Below are 16386 nucleotides of genomic sequence, written 5' to 3' on the forward strand. Positions count from 1 at the left end.
GAAGTAATTATAATTGTCTTTACAAAATTAATGCAAACACAAACTTGACTCATATTTAAGCACTAAGTTCAAAACTGAAAAAAATATTTTTACAAGAAATTGCTGCCATGGAAAATATTCATATGCAAACATTTGTGTGCATGCTTTAAAATACTTTGAATTTAGAAGTACATATCTATCTAGTCAATAAAGTGTGTAGCTGCATTTCTCTAACCTCAGTGTCTCCTGTCATGAACATTATTTCTCTCACGGGGTTATTTCAATGAATGGGCAAAATACTGTTACAGAATACGTTGCAAACTGCACCACCGCTCGTGGTGTTGTCCTTCTGTGGCTCTTGTTCAGAGTCTTTTCCCAGTAAGTCTTATTTAAGCTGTGCAGAGACATCCCCCAAGCAGCATCTTCATAGCGCACCTGCCTAGATATCATTCAGGAAGTAGACTTCTGCCATACACATTCCAAAAGCCATTCTAGCAAATTTGGAGTTTGCTTAAATTCTTGGGTTTGTATTCTATTGTCTATCGTCTCAACCATCTGTTCCTTAACATGCAAGACTACCATGAACCTGAATAGCCAAGGTTCAATCACTAGCATTTGAACTCCTAGGGACAAGTAAACTTACAGAATTTAAAACTTGCACAGTGAGGTTTTTATTTGAGGGAACATTACAATTCAATTAGTTTAAGTTTCAGTATTTTGTTCACTTTCCAGTTGCTGCTAAATACCTGTTCCAGTTCTATTATCTATTGCGTATCTAACAGAGCCCAAGCCTCAAGTTCATGTCTCTAGTGGCTTTCCATCCTTTCCTAAGAACTTTATCCACCTCACTGCTGTGAGAATGGTGATATTGGAATTTAGGCTCTCTTTACTTCCTACCCCATGTTTCCACATTTCTAAATGTTAAGATAAATCCCATAGATGTCTCAACAAGCACAAGCAAACAAGGACTGACTAACACTCATTTCTGGAATTTTAAAGATCCACTTATTCCATTACAGCTACTCAAATTTACTGCTAAAAATCCATGCAAGTGGCATTTAATACTGAGGAATTCCTACAGATTCGAGTTATCATATTGCAAGTATTAATGTAAGCAATTATAATTTTATATATTTATGTGATAAAATATGAAGTAATGGTATCTTCCTGTTAATTTACACAAACAGCAGGGAGCAGGGCTTGCATAGTAAATAAGGCCTCAAAATAAGCCATGCTTATTTTGCTTATATTGTTGTTACCCACTGTGCAGGCTAATGTCTTCTGGGTATAATATTTATCTTAGTAATATTTTATTATTATTTACTAAAACATGACATGGTTATGATCCATCCTTACCAATCCCATAGGTGTCATCCCTTCTCAATCTTTTCCCCTCCTGCTTGCTCATAAAGCTCACTGGAAGAACCCTTCCTTCTGGTAGTCTTCATGAATTTCTCCTTCTCTAAGTTTAAGTGTCCCTCTATCTCATTCCTTTCTGAAACCCCTGTAACACATCACTGAAAACTGCCTCTTGATAAAGGTTTCAATTCATCAACACTGAAAAGATCTTAGCTTCCTTTACTTCCCTCCTATAGATTTGTTGTCCATGTGTATATGTAACAGATAAAGAGGAGAAGCAGGCTTTGTAAGTTTGGAAAGGAGTGGAGAACTGCATCCAGGGGTAGAAGGCAAGAGAAGGAGGGAGTAGATGATATAATTATATTTTAATTAAGAAAGAGGAGGAGGAGGAGGAGGAGGAGAGGGAGAAAAGAGTTAATATTAGTACTCAGAATGTAGTCCAGGTAGTCCAGTGGAAGTTAGCTCCCCTAATGTGTTACAAGTACCAAAATTATATAAGTAATGAGCAGTAATTTATGTAGCATGACCTAAAAGGCCAGGCATGGCCTGGCACCCACTTCCCTTACTAGCTGTTTTATTCCCAGCCAAGTCTTCAAACACAGCTTCACCATAGTCTATTTTCAATGTAAATATGAGGTTCTCTTGAAAGTGTTCTCTAATTTGAATAAAGTAATATCTGTCTATCATCCATGTTGGCCATCTCCACAGTTTTCATGTAGCCATTTATATGATCACATGATTGATAGTTTTCCCCTTACTAGACTGCCAGCATCAGAAAAGAGCAAATCTATTTAGTGTCTGTAGATTTATCTCTGGACTTAGAATAATATTTAACTAAATAGTAGAGATGGCAAATAATGAGTCAGTGAATTGCCTGAGGGGGATTTAAATGGTCCTAACTCTAGCAAAACATCAACTCATAGCTCAGAAAATAATTTTCTGAATCCATTTACTCCCAAGGTCAGTCCTCATTTCTCTAATTCTCTTCCTTCTCAGGAGCCTACCTATATTTCCCCCCTGTGAGTGGTATTATCCAGAGTATTCTAAGAAAAACGGTAGTAATAGAATAAACATATATTACAAAGGGTTTTGGGGTTTTTTTGGGGGGGGTTGTTTTATTATTATTATTATTATTATTATTATTCATTATTATTATATTTCCTTAAATGATAGAAGCTGGGTAGTCCAACAATGGGTGGCTGCATTCTAGAAAGGAAGAAAACCAAATAGTTGCTCAGTCCCAAAGTCTAGATAACTCAGCAACCCAAAACTGGTGGTACTGAGCTGGGAGAGTCCTAGAGAGCCATCGGTGACCTTTAGTCCAGATGGGAAAGCCAAAGTACCTGAGTGCCAACGGCAACAAGGATAGCAGCAGCAGCAGCAGCCACAGCAACAAGATAAGTTCACTCCTCCTTAGCAAGAGCTAAGGAGTGCAGGCAGAAGCACCATTTCTTGTCCCTCACACCCCTTCGTGTCTTGGCTTCCAGAAGATGCTGCCTTCTCTGTGTAATGTGTCCCCACCTCAGTAATCTGTTCAGGAATTACCCTCCCAAACACGCCCTGAGCTAGGTCCTTTACTTGATTCCAGATGCATTCCAGCTGGCAACTAATACAGGGCACTTGGGAAGTATTATCAGTGGAAAATATAAGAAATAAAAAGAGCAGTAAAGTGCCTCCCGCTGACTCTTCTATTAATAATTGATAGGCACTCTTACTGTCATTCTGATTTAGTGTTGTCTGCCCAAACTGTATTGACACAAGAAACATGCCCTCAGTGAGCTATAGACAACTCATTGCTCTACCCTAAGGACAATTTAATGAAAACCCACACATGGCATAGCTTCATCTATTACTTTATGAGACAAGAAGCTTAAAAAGAGCTCAACACTGTTTGTCTTTATGGTATGGTGTGAAGACCTAGGGTTTAATTGTTGATAAGCATATTTACAGACTCATACTGTGTGAATTTAAACTTGGCTGATCATCTTTGCTGCTTCCCTCAATATTGGAAGATGAGGCCTGCTTTAGTCTATTTAACACATGACACTGGATGACATTTCAGAAGAGTAAATGTGCATTTTCTCTAAACACACACAATAGATTACAGTCCCAGCAGCTTCCTAGACATAAATGTTGACTCTGATAATTTAACCATGTCCTTGTCTGAATTGATTCTACAGCCCTTGTGCACACTGGTAAGATAAGTTCCCAGTAGCCCAAAAGTCAAAATGTTAAAATTAATGTTTCAGTATTAGAGTGGTGAATATATATGAAGTGTACAAGTAAATATGTTTATAAGCATATATATATAATCTTTCACTAACAAGAATAATAGGTGTTAGCAAGATGGCTTTAATGAGTACAGGCACTTGCTGCCAAGTTTCAGGACATGTGGAAGGAAAGAGATTCCTACAAGTGATTCTTTCACACCCATGTGTGCACTGTGGAATTCTGTAAGCCTTTCATAAACAAATGAATGTAATAAAATTTTAGTATAATGATAATGGGGCTAAGGAGAGGAGCAGACACAAAAGCCTGAGTTTGGATTTCGGAACCCATGTTAGAAAGCCAAGCAGAGTAGCTCATGCCTGTAACTCCAGGCTTGAGTAAGGTAGGCAGAAAGACCCAAGAGGCTCTCTGGCCAATCACTCGAGAGTCTAGACTATTTAATGGCCTCTGGGTTTGATGAGAGATCCTGTTCCCAAAATAATGGCAGAAGGCAATCCAGGAAAGAAACAATATACTGATTTGGGGCCTCCAAAGCCACATACATGCATATTCAACAATAACAACAACAATAATAATGATGCAGCCCAAGTGAGTTGGCATTGAAATGATGGGCCAGTATAAGCTAAAGAAGAAAAGGTGTCTGAGAAGACAGCAGCCGGGCTCAGAACTGTGCTGAAATTGATTCTCTTTGGCATTGGAGTTTAGCTACCAATTAATAACGGATGAAGAAAATGTCCCCCACTACTATAAAATTGCACAATGACTTTTGGAAGAAGTTTAGCAATACATGTCTTCATTAAAATATTATATATGTATATATATTATATATACAGATATATAATTTTAAGTTTCATGCATAAGTACTGCTTACCTTTTAAACCATAGTTTATAATTTTTGTGCTTGAACCTAAGGGATCATAGATACAAAAATGTGTGTCCTAAGATTTGCAAGAGCAGAGAGAAAAAAATTAGACAAGTTTAGAATAATTAATTATGAAAATATCTATGATAAAATGTCAAAACTAGCTGGGCAGTGGTGGCGCACACCTTTAATCCCAGCACTTGGGAGGCAGAGCTAGGGGTATTTCTGAGTTAGAGGCCAGCCTGGTCTACAGAGTGAGTTCCAGGACAGCCAAGGCTATACAGAGAAACCCTGTCTCGAAAATCAAAACAAAACAAACAAACAAACAAACAAACAAAATCTATTGATATAAAAAGCACCATTAGAAGAATAAATAGCAACTTAGGAAAATACTGTTTGATATTAAATTTTAAAATGATTTTTAAATTGTAATAATATTAGTCAATCAAAAACAATATATAAATACATAAGCTATCAGAAGAGAAAGCCTTTGATACTAAGTGTTCATCTATGGACAGTTATATCATGAGTGGTACTTCTATTCTTCAAGATGTTTTGGTTTCAAAACACAACATGCTGTATTCCTTTCTTTAATAAAGAATATTAGTGTCCAGTAATAATGTCTTTAAACATTATTTTAACATTAAACTAGGAAAGATTAACTTAAAAATGGCTTTCAACTGCCCCCATAAGTCTCAGGGTGAGCTAAGAGCTGACACGGGTAGTAACAGAGACACCCAATACTGTGGCAAGGGGGACACTGCCAAAATGAGAGCTGTGTTCTCAAGGAGAGGAATAAGCCTGCTCCCTAAGGGGAAGCGAAAGCTGAGCGACTGTCAGCGACCAGAGTCGGAGCATAGAGTAGCAAGCAAAATAGGTGAACATCCCTTTAAGTTCAATTGTGTAGGCTCATATAGGACCACAAGAAAGAAAAGTCAGAAAAGAAACTGCAGCCTCTTCGTCAGGAGGAAGCTGGGGACGGGAGGCAGGGCATTCTTTGACCTCATTTGCTGTGGTTTCATGAATTTGTGCTGAGGAATGGCTGGAAGCTGCTATCTGAACACTACTGTTTATCATGTGTGGCTATGCTGCCTGCTAAATGCATCGAGCTTATGGAAAGTTCATTGCTCAGCACAAGTTCAGCCATTTCATTTAGTTATCTTGATTAAATTCATAATAAAGGGACCCTTGGTTCTTATTACAGATGGAATTCAAGCTCCTGATTTCCGTCATCTCTGTAGTTGGATACCAGTGCCTACCAGAGGCAAAGCAGATAAACTGCCCCTCTTCATTCCTGAATGGCAGTTTCTCAAGGGCTTGTCACAGAGAGCTGTGTGAGGCACCACAAAGGGGGACTTAAAATCTATCTTCTTCTCTTCATTTTTAATCTGCTCACTGTTTAAATATTGGATGAAGTAATGGCAGTCCTCTCTACAGGAGACTGAGAGCGGCGACCCTTTGGAGACCCCTTGAATAGGTTATTTCTAACCAGAATGTCTACCCTGAAAGCATATTTGTTCATCTGATCATAAGGAAAGTTAAAGTTAATCATACCATTGTTTTCTGGAAGAATTAATTTGCTCAGCATGCAGATAACATGTTTCAGTAATATACAAAACAGGTAACTATGGCATCTGAGAGACAGATAGCATGACTGAGGCAGTCGCTTCACAATATAAACATATATTAGATTATTACATTGTACACTTTAAATATATACAATTTTTATTTGCCATACTTCAGTAAAGGGGAGAATAAAGGATAGATTAGCCATTTCTAACAGTGCATCAAAGGTTATTATTATGAAAATTGACATCACCTGTTGAGTTCCCTGCGCCTAACAAAGTCTAAATACTGAAGTAACTGGCAGGCTAATTACTTAATGACACACCACCGAGGTGCTGTCAGCTCTCAGGAAGAGGAATGTCATTGAATACAACCTAGCCCTAAGAAGGGAAAGGATCTCATGTATCCTAGCAAATGAAATCTGTTCAGTGGGTTCAGCCCACAAGTTCTAGCGTTTCGGACAAAAAGGACACTCTGAAGTGATTTCAGGGAACAGAAAACTCTGGAGAAGGTGTAACTGAGATTAGGTTATCAATGCCTATGGGCTAGATCACCTCCCAACTCTCGGGGCCAGCCAAACGTTAGTGCATCTTTGAGCAGCTGCTTCTTTCTGCATGCAATTGATTATCCATTGCCTGTTTGCACCAATAAAAGTTCTTTTATCTGTATTTTTTTTAAAGTTCAACAAGCATAGAATAGAAACGATACAGTTTTCATTTTTATTTTTCAAAAACATGTATGCAAACAGAGAAGGTGTATATTCTGCTGGAAGGGGAGTAGCTACCATGAGACAGACAGCAGTGAAGGAAAGGGTTAGGGCTTTGCACAGTCACCAGTTGCTGAAATTGATAAGACCTTGAGAAATGTTTCAGCTACCCCTCCTTATGGTGGTATGGACACTTTGCTAAGTGATTCAGGCCACAGGAGTTCTGACCCAATCACACCACCTTTCTCAGCTTAGAAATGAATCACTCTGTTCATTTCAAAATTCTATTGTATTTTAAGAGATAGATGCAATAATTAGCTCCCATTTTCTCTGATAACAACGTTAGACAGCAAGCTGCAACTTGAGAGGAACTCCTCATGGGAAAATCTTAAGAATTAAACAGTTCATTTGCTGCCCAGTGTAAAATTTATCTTCTGGGAAGCTTGTACAATAATCTTAATGTGACTAACTCAGAGCCATAAGTAGAGTTATGATATGTTAATTTTATTTGTATACAGCAAGAATTCATTGTTTTCTTAATGAGAAGGCAAATACTGTATTCTTCATTCCTAATCCAAAAATATTTTTCTGAATACACCTTGCTTAGGTGTTATTTGGCTGATCCTACAATAACAAGTGGGATGGAGCAATCAGTCACTTCTTGCTTCTGGTTGAATATAAAGGGGGCTTAAAGAAGCATTGCCTATGGGAACAACATAGCATCCAGAATTTTCATCACTAGTATTTATGAGAGGAACTTTTATCACGTAAATATATGTTTCAATTACTTTTTTCTACTTTCTGTTTACATTATGATCCAAATATTTTATTATAATTATCAGACAAGTAGAAGATTTAAGTTACACTACTAATAAAACGGGTGGAAAGACCTATGGGATCTTTCTCTCAGTACAGAAGCTAATAAAAACGATATATTTTGCAGTCTGTCCAGCTAAGTTTGAGTCAGAACCTCATCTCTAACTGGGGTGACCCGGGACATCACATTCCTCATCTTCACAATGAGAATTAAAAAAAGAAAAAGAAAAAGAAACAACCTTGCCTATGTAGAAGGTTATTCAAAGATTAAACAAGATAATTCAATGAGGACTTAACATGTCATAATAAATATCATCAGGCAGAAAAAATATTTAATTTTTAAAAACAGTAGATTCCTTCTCTCCAGTGTAGAGAAATATCACGAAGAAAGGCTTCTTTTCTTTTCTGTTTTCCTCACTAGGGTGACCCTCTTAGATTCCAGGGAGTTTTCACAGTGCAAGGTTTCCACATTGCTCCCCCGGTTCCAGTCACCTCTCCCAGCACTCTAGCCCTCCATCCCCCTCTTCTAATCCCTCCTATTCCCATTGCTGCCTGCCCAGAGTCTACCTGCCAAATCTATGTCCCCTTCCCAAGGGGTATCCGTGTTCCCACATTGAGCCCTCCTTGCTACTTAGCCTCTTCAGGTCTGTGGGTTGTGGTCTTTTACCTTAGAAAGCACCTTTAAGTGACTGCTGGACACTTCTCTGCTCTCGGCTTTCAAGGGAAGGTGTGTCACCTCTTCTGTATAAACTGTGCCCATCCTGACCCCTCAGCTTTGCTGCATGAGCTTAGAAACAGCTCAGTGGTGAAGCGCTTGTCGACCTGTCGCCCGATCCTGTACTCTGACATCAACATAGGGATGGGTGAGAGCACTATGTTGAACTAGGTGTCAAAAGTTTACAAAATTTGCCGTTTCCTCAATGATGACACACTATCTTCTATACAACTGAATTTTTTCCAAGAACATAACTAGTAAAAATGAATAAAACTCAAAGTTGTCTCCTTAAAGTAGAATTGAGTGGCAAGCAGAACTTTACCTGCCCCCACTAGACCAAAATTTAGATTATTCTGCTAATAGTCTATGCCATTTATGAAGACAGGCTAATTGACATGATAAATTAAAAAGGAAATTTTTAATTTTTAAGAAAATTTTCATACCTAGAGCTCCCAGAGACAAAAGTACCAACCAAACAGTACACAAGGAGGGACCCATGGCTTCAGCTCCATATGTAGCAGAGATGCCTTATCTGACATCAATGGGAGGGGAGGCCCTTGGTCCTGTGAAGGCTCTATGTCCCAGAATAGGGAGATGCTAGAGTGGAGAGGTAAGAGTGGAAGGAGGAAGCACCCTCATTGAAGCAGGGGGAGGAGATGGGATAGGGGCTTTGTGGAGGTGAAACCCAGAAGGGGGCTAACATTTGAAATATAAATAAATAAAATAACCAATAAAAACATATATAGACTATATTTTGATTATATCCACTTTTTATTCCATGTACAAATCTCTCAGGAATAACCCCCATCATATCTCCCAAGTTCAATGTTTCTTTTCTAATTGTTTATTTTTATTTATTTTTTCAGTCCACTGAGTCCAATCTGTACTGCTCACATATGCATAGACATGGGGCCATTCACTTGGGCACTGACAATCTTCCTAAAGGAAAGAGATTTTCACCTTGCAGCAGCAGGCAACTTCCAATAGCTGTTCCTTCAGTGGTGGGACCTTGGAACCCTACCACCTATGCCAGGATTTCTTACTGGCTTGATCTTGAGTAGGTAAAAACACTGCCATGGATTCACGTGTAGAACAGCCGCACCATGTGCAGAAAGCTACATTTCATTGCCCTCCTCGTTATTTCTCAGCTCTTACTTTCTGCTCTCTCTCCTGTTCTAGTCCCTGACCCTTGCGGGTTGGAGGTGTTGATATAGATGTTTTGCCTGTGGCTGAGCATTGTGAACGGTAATTCTTCTCTGTTTTAACCTTATCCGTGGCTGGAAGATGCTTCTATGACTAAGCTTGGAAACAGCCATAGATTTACGGATCTACTATACAAACGTGACCACGTAGAAGTCAGTTTGGCAACATGACCATTTAGAAAAACAGCAGTTATAAGTTCTCCTATAGAGGCTATGACTCCCCTAGTCTTCTTTTGGACCGTGTTCACAGGTCTAGGCAGGAATTCCCTCCAGTGAAGCAAGCTTCAAGTCCGATGAGGGAGCAGACGGTTAACTTCATAAACACTCTTGCCTGTGGCACCAGTGCCTGATGTGTTGCTACGGTAGCATGCAGGGTCTAGTGCTTGATAAGACAACCAATGCCTTTTCTCCCTCAACAGTCTGAGTAAGACCTCATGGCACTGTGAAATTTAGCCAGCAGAGAGTTTCCAGGTCAATTAAACATTGATACCTTAGTATTCTTCCGACAAATGGTGTGGTGTCTTCAACAATAAGGTCTTCTGGTCTAGTCGTGGTGAACAAACAAAAATGATGATAATAGTCTTTGGGTACCTCTGGGGTCTCTTTGACCAATAGCAGGTAAGGTGGTGACCAGGACCTGGCAGTGAGATTTTCACTTAGGAATCCATAATTTCTGAGCATAGCATTGTTCATTAACTTGGAGAACTTCTATTCAAATTCCTAGTCGGTCACTAATGGAAGAAGAGGCCCTTGGTCCTGTGAGGGCTCTATGCCCCGGTGTAGGAGAATGCCAGGGCCAGGAAGAGGGAGTGGGTGGGTTGGTGAGCAGGGGCAGGGGTAAGGGCATAAGGGAAGGGTATTTTCGGAGGGAGACCAGGAAAGAGGGATAACATTTGAAATGTAAATAAAGAAAGTATCTAATAAAATTTTAAAAAATAAAAAAATCATTCAATTAAAGAAAAATTACGTTTGAAACAAGCTTACCAAGGAGTGGGATTTCACAAGGCTCCTTCATGCATCCTTAATTTGACTTAACCCATTCCCTACTCCTTCTTTTTCCCATAGTCTCCCCATTCCCAGTCGGGTTTCCATCCCCCACTTAAACGTTTAGTTCCCCATGTTCAGCCCCTGGTTCTCATATCGCATTTTCCCCCACGATAGTAGCAGTTGCTGACTGGCATTTTTTCACTGGGTGTAAAACTAATGAAATAAGACCAATTTCCAGTTGTAAAACTTCTCAACCAAACACTGTGGTTGAAAAAAAAAATTGAAGACTCTGGCATTTGAGAATAAGATTGGGGAAGCACTGTATTTTCAGGGATTGACTATAGCTGACATAACAATTTATTCACTGTAGTATGTTCCAAGTCAGTACTAATAATTTTCATTGTATTCATTATTAATGATAGCCAACAGTTGAACACCTAGTTATATAATGCAGATATTTCCAAGCATTTTATATGACTTCTTGATCTCAATTCTTATGACAATCTTATGACATTTTGATGCTATAGGCAATATTTTATGTCTTAATATTTACAGTTGAAGTACTTAATTAGGTCACATGGCCTAGAAAATAGGGATCGCTGTTGCTTAAATCTGAGGACTAGAATTTCAACATGACCTTGGAAATACCTGAGTACACATTCAAGAATTGGGGAATCACACAGAGAACCCTACTGGAGCATGCATGAGGTAGTGATACTAAAATCATCCAGATACAAATAAAATACATGAAAATCTATACAATTATTAAATGGTGGTCGGTGAAAAAAATGTTAACTCCTTTTGTCATAGTTGGTATTTATTTTGGCCTCCTTTTTCCACCTCTTTTTAAAATGATACTTTTTAAAAATCTACTGTTGTTTTTAGTAAAGCCAATAAACGCAAATTTTGGGTGTGGGTTGGGGGGACCTTTTGACTCTTTCAAAGAAAAGCCAGACCAAGGGTTTGGTTTCCTCTGAGCTCAGCTTGTTTTCCCACAGACAGTCGAGAAATAAGCTGGGCCGCATCTGCGTCTGTTTTGGTGGGCCCTCCTTCCTGTGTGAAAGGGAGACTTGTTGCGGTTGCTCATAGAGTACAACTTCAAGGTCTCATTGAAGTTCTTCACTTAACTTTGAGAATGTCTGCATCTTGCGGAATCTCTGAAGTCCAGCTACATGGAAACCACCTTCTGCTTCTCAACAAAGGGGTGAAGAGAAAGACCCCGGTCTCATAGCCTATGTTCACATATTGCACTTCGAATATGTGGGCTTGGCTTGGGTTCCCTACCATCTCCCGTCAGTCAAGTAGAACAAGAGTTGCACAAATGGCTTCAGTTCATCTTTGTGAACTTCATCTCCTGGGCCTTCTGATTCGTTGGCTTATCATCAGAAAGACTACTTGCTAAATTAATGCACAGGAGATGGGAGGGAGCTGCCTGTGGCAGCAGAGGGAGGTAGAGGAGGGTGTTGCTGTCTGAGGCAGTTCTGGTCCATTTGAATGCCCAAACCCAGCTGCTTGCAAGAGGGGCTGATGCAGAAAGCAGGGCTGTCAGGGTGGATCACACAGCTGCTTGCAATGAATGGCTTTTCTCCTGCTCCAGTTCCATGCTGCTGTGGTTTGCAATGAGTATTCTTTACCGTGACATTAAATTCACCAGAAGCACAATAGGACTCTAGCTTCAGAGGAGACGAGGCTATCTAAGTATAATCAGTCAATAACTGAAAAGGAAAGAAATAAGCTCCAACCTTCAGGGCGATGAGGAAGAACGTTTTCATGTGTGATACGTCAGTTCACATTGTTTCTAACATAAAATCAGCCCATCCTTTACCATCAGCCACCGTAATGCTTAGGGATCAGAATGGCTTAGAGTCTGGATCAGTACTCTGGCAGAACTTTTTAAAAGTTGCTCAGGACATTAGTGAGCCGTGAAATCGATTTTGTGATGAATCGAGAGAAGAAAAGTCACCTGCTTTTAAAACACTGAATAAGGACAGGAAGGGTTTCAACATTCTAAATCTACATTTTGAATACATTCTTTAATATGTAACACACCTAATATATGTATACGCATGTGGGTGATAAAACAAAATGGAATCATGACCCAATAGCCTAATTCTTAAGTGTTACCTATCCCTATAAACCAAGCTTCCCCAACACTATCCACCGGCAACAGCAATCCTGAATTGCATTCCTATTCTTTGTTGTTTACTGACAGTTTTTAACATGTTTTCATGATTGCTTAATAATCTTTTAGAAAAAAAAATCGTAGTGCTTTTTATATATATATAAAGGCTTCTCCACCCCTTCCTTCTTTCCCAGAGGTCTCTATAGCCCTGAACTTGAAATTGGCCTGTGTATGTCTTCATGTTTTTTAAATATGTTTTTTTCATATCCAATAATTATTACTTAGTTTCACACACAATTTTACTCATTCCCCTATTGAAGAATGCTTAGGCTGTTTTTAAAATAAATTTTCCTTACATTGAGAAATTTTAATAGAGAAATTAAAAATGTACACAGCTATTATGCTCAACAGTGTTTATAATATTCATATTCATACATTGAGGAATCGTCGAGCTGAGCTATTAATATGCGTAATAAATTATCAGTTGCTTTTCCTCTTGACAGCAAATATTTAGGTCCATTATCTCTTATTGAGAACAACTAAGATCATATTACTGCAGATTTTTGTCACAAGTGTTGTTTGTGTAGGATATATCTGACATGAGTATTACGAATAACCTTAAGAGAACTCTATACTTAAAGTCACCCATGCATTTCATGGCAGGGTAAGCACGTGTTCACATCAGGTGTTAAGAAAACACTGGAGTCCTTTCCTGTTGGGCTTTGCTGCAAAATCAATTTGCATATGAGGATAAACTTTTATATTTCATGGCTTAATGGATTTTTAGAATTACAGTGAAGGCAGCTTAGATCTGCTGTTGAAGTTGTCAAATTTACTCTCATTTACTTGATCCCTTTTTACATTTTGTTTATAAAAAATCTTTATCTTGAGGTCATAAATGTATTCTTTTAATTTTTTATCTCATTTGTGGCTCAGTTCCTACCTTGTTAACTCATCCATAAAGTATTTTTTGTGTAACTCATGAGGCTTTTTTTATTCCTCTGAGAATAATTATTGGTATAAAACTTATATCATGTTAATTACTTATTTGCAGTATATGCAGAAAAGTCCTTTGCTGAGCTCAGGGCCTCGCCATTAGCTTGAGTTAATAGTGGGGTTGGTAGCTGGGCTAAAGTTTGCAGCCACATCTCTGCTATCGGGAGTATCCAAGCTCTTCCTGACCCTTCCATCTCCTACTCAAATATTTTCCTAAGTCACTCAGGCATCTCAAAAAACCTTTACCAAGTTTCATTGGGTTTGCCCTAAAACTTATTTAGTTCAGAGAAAATCGACATCTTAGCAATATTGTCTCTGATTCAAAAACATATTTCAATAACGATTTTTCATTTTCTTCACACACACATTAAAAACGATTTGTTAAACCTTTTGGAATCCTTGTCTGGGTTTGCTACCCTAACATCTGCTGAGTTTCTTATTAGTTTTGGTTTTTTTGTTTTCCGGTTGATCCTACCAAGCTATATCTGGAGCGTGGTGTGTGGTGTGTGTGTGTGTGTGTAATTTTCTGTACCAGAAAATTATTGTAGAAAAGAGTTTTGTTACTTTCTCTCTATACATATATTTATTTATTTTTGATATATTTAACTAAAAACTCCAGCATTATCAAAACAAGAGGGAAAGTAAAAGTAGAAAAATATATATTTGTCCTATTCTTAATTAAAAAAAAAAACTTTCCAAAATTCACCATCAACTGAGAAGTTTGCTCTAAGGTTCTATAAATGTGTATATTCCCATGGTGGAAAGGACGGCAATCAGAGGCAGGTGTTCAGTTACAACACAGGATTTTCTGGTTCAGATGAGTGACTAAATAGTACTTCTCTCTTACCCTTCCAATTTGGTGAAACACATTTATTAACTTGATCAAGTTCAGATATCTTTGCAATCCTGGGACAAGCTTGACTTGATCATTATCATAGACTGCTGAATATGAGTTGTTAATATTATGTATTTCATTTGTCATTTATAAATATACATGAGTAGGACTGATCTGGAATTTTCCGCTCATGGAGCATCCTTATCTATTTGTTAGCAAGCAACGCCTGGAAAGTGTGTTTTGACCTAATCCCTGAAAGAGTTTATGTATGAGTAGAATGATGTTTTCCTTACAGCCTGAAAGAATTCACTGATTAAAGTGGCTGTGCTGTTTTCAATAAGGAGCAATGTTTATCTACCCACCTGGACCTCCATTTCATATTAAAAGCTTCATAGGTAATATTTCCTACAAATATATCCATTTGACTTGGTTTGAATTTTATACAAAAATGTTAATGATCTTACTTTTGTCTCTCATCTTTGAGTTGCTAAGTTTTGTCATAAATTTATTTGTATTACTTTGTTTTTTTTAAATGACTAAATTTTTTTGTTGATACTGCTGATTACAACTGTTTTCTCCTTTATTAACTTATTTTGCTAAGTACCTGTTTTTTAACCTTTCTTGGATTTATGTGTGTGTGTGTGTGTGTGTGTGTGTGTGTGTGTGTGTGTGTGTGGGGATCAGCAAACAATTTCTCAGACTTCCTTCCTTTTGTTATAAGCATCAAGGGTTTCAGTGTTTGCAACTCTTTTCTACAGCCTTTATAAATATAGGTCTTTTCATGGTAAAAAAAAAAAAAACTGCCAATTTTTTATTTTAAATATCTCTAGATTACTTTCACTCTTGTTTAATTTCAAAAAAATGTATAGTTTTCTCACAGGCTAAGATTTCTTCTGGCATCTGTTACAGAGCTGGGGAATTTAGGGCTGTTCCATTCATTACTCTTTTACAGGCTGTATGGATTTCTTCTCTAGCCTTTATCAAGATTTGTTCATAGTCACTAGTATATTGAAATCTTACTTTAAAGTTACATAAATGTATTTATTTTTATATCTCTGACTTTGAGGGTATTGGGAAGCCTTCATAGCTTACCAAGGGCTCTTGTCTACAGGGCTATTTCTTCAAATTAGATGCATGTCATTTTTTAGCCCTTTGCACCTTGACTCCACAACCTTTAACTTTTTATTCTCGATTTTTATATGCTACTGTTTGCAGAACTTCTGTAGTTAGGCATTTTCTTTATGTCTCTCTTCACTTCATTCCTCTGTGGTGAATACATGCAATGAGTTTTGATTTCAGCATGTACTTTTTTTTTCCATTTGCACACATAAAGATGACACTGGAATGATTTTTCAAGTATGCAAGTCCATTTGATATGCTCTTGTTTCTTCTTTTATATTTTACTTGTAATTTAATTCTTCGTAGTTATTTATATGCTATATCTGTTCATTCTAGTGTTTTAGGTCCCCAAGGGCACATGGCTGCTGCCATCTGAACTCCTAACACTTATGAAGCCTAGCTACCTTCCTTGCACATTCTTACTTCTGGGGAACCCTGAAGGATGTTTTGGTGGAATCCTGAGTTGTTATTTTATTTTATTTTATTTTATTTTATTTTATTTTTAATCAGTACACTTCTCTCCAAACACAGATATGAAAATCAGAAGGTGTGACCGTCTTAAACGTTTTCCCTCCTTGTAGGTTGTCAGTAGAAGGAGCATCTGGGGCCTGCCTTTGATGTCACTTCTTATACCTGGCTTTCCCTCTCTCTAGTAGAGTCATTCCCTGAGCAGCTCCAATGTTCACCTCCCTACTCTCTTTGTTCTGACATTAATTGCCATTTTGTTTTGCTAATTTGATATAGAGCTGTCAAAAGAGCAGAAAGCCAATGGAAAAAAAATTGTCTCGATGATTTTCATTTAAAAATATGTCAACTTAGCAATCACATTTTAATGAGTGACATTTCAACCATCTCATGACCCACATTGACTCTATGTGTTTCCTCTCTACAAA

The sequence above is a fragment of the Mus musculus genome, chromosome 6, assembly GCF_000001635.26.
Source record: "Mus musculus strain C57BL/6J chromosome 6, GRCm38.p6 C57BL/6J".
NCBI classification, from domain to species: Eukaryota; Metazoa; Chordata; class Mammalia; order Rodentia; family Muridae; genus Mus; species Mus musculus.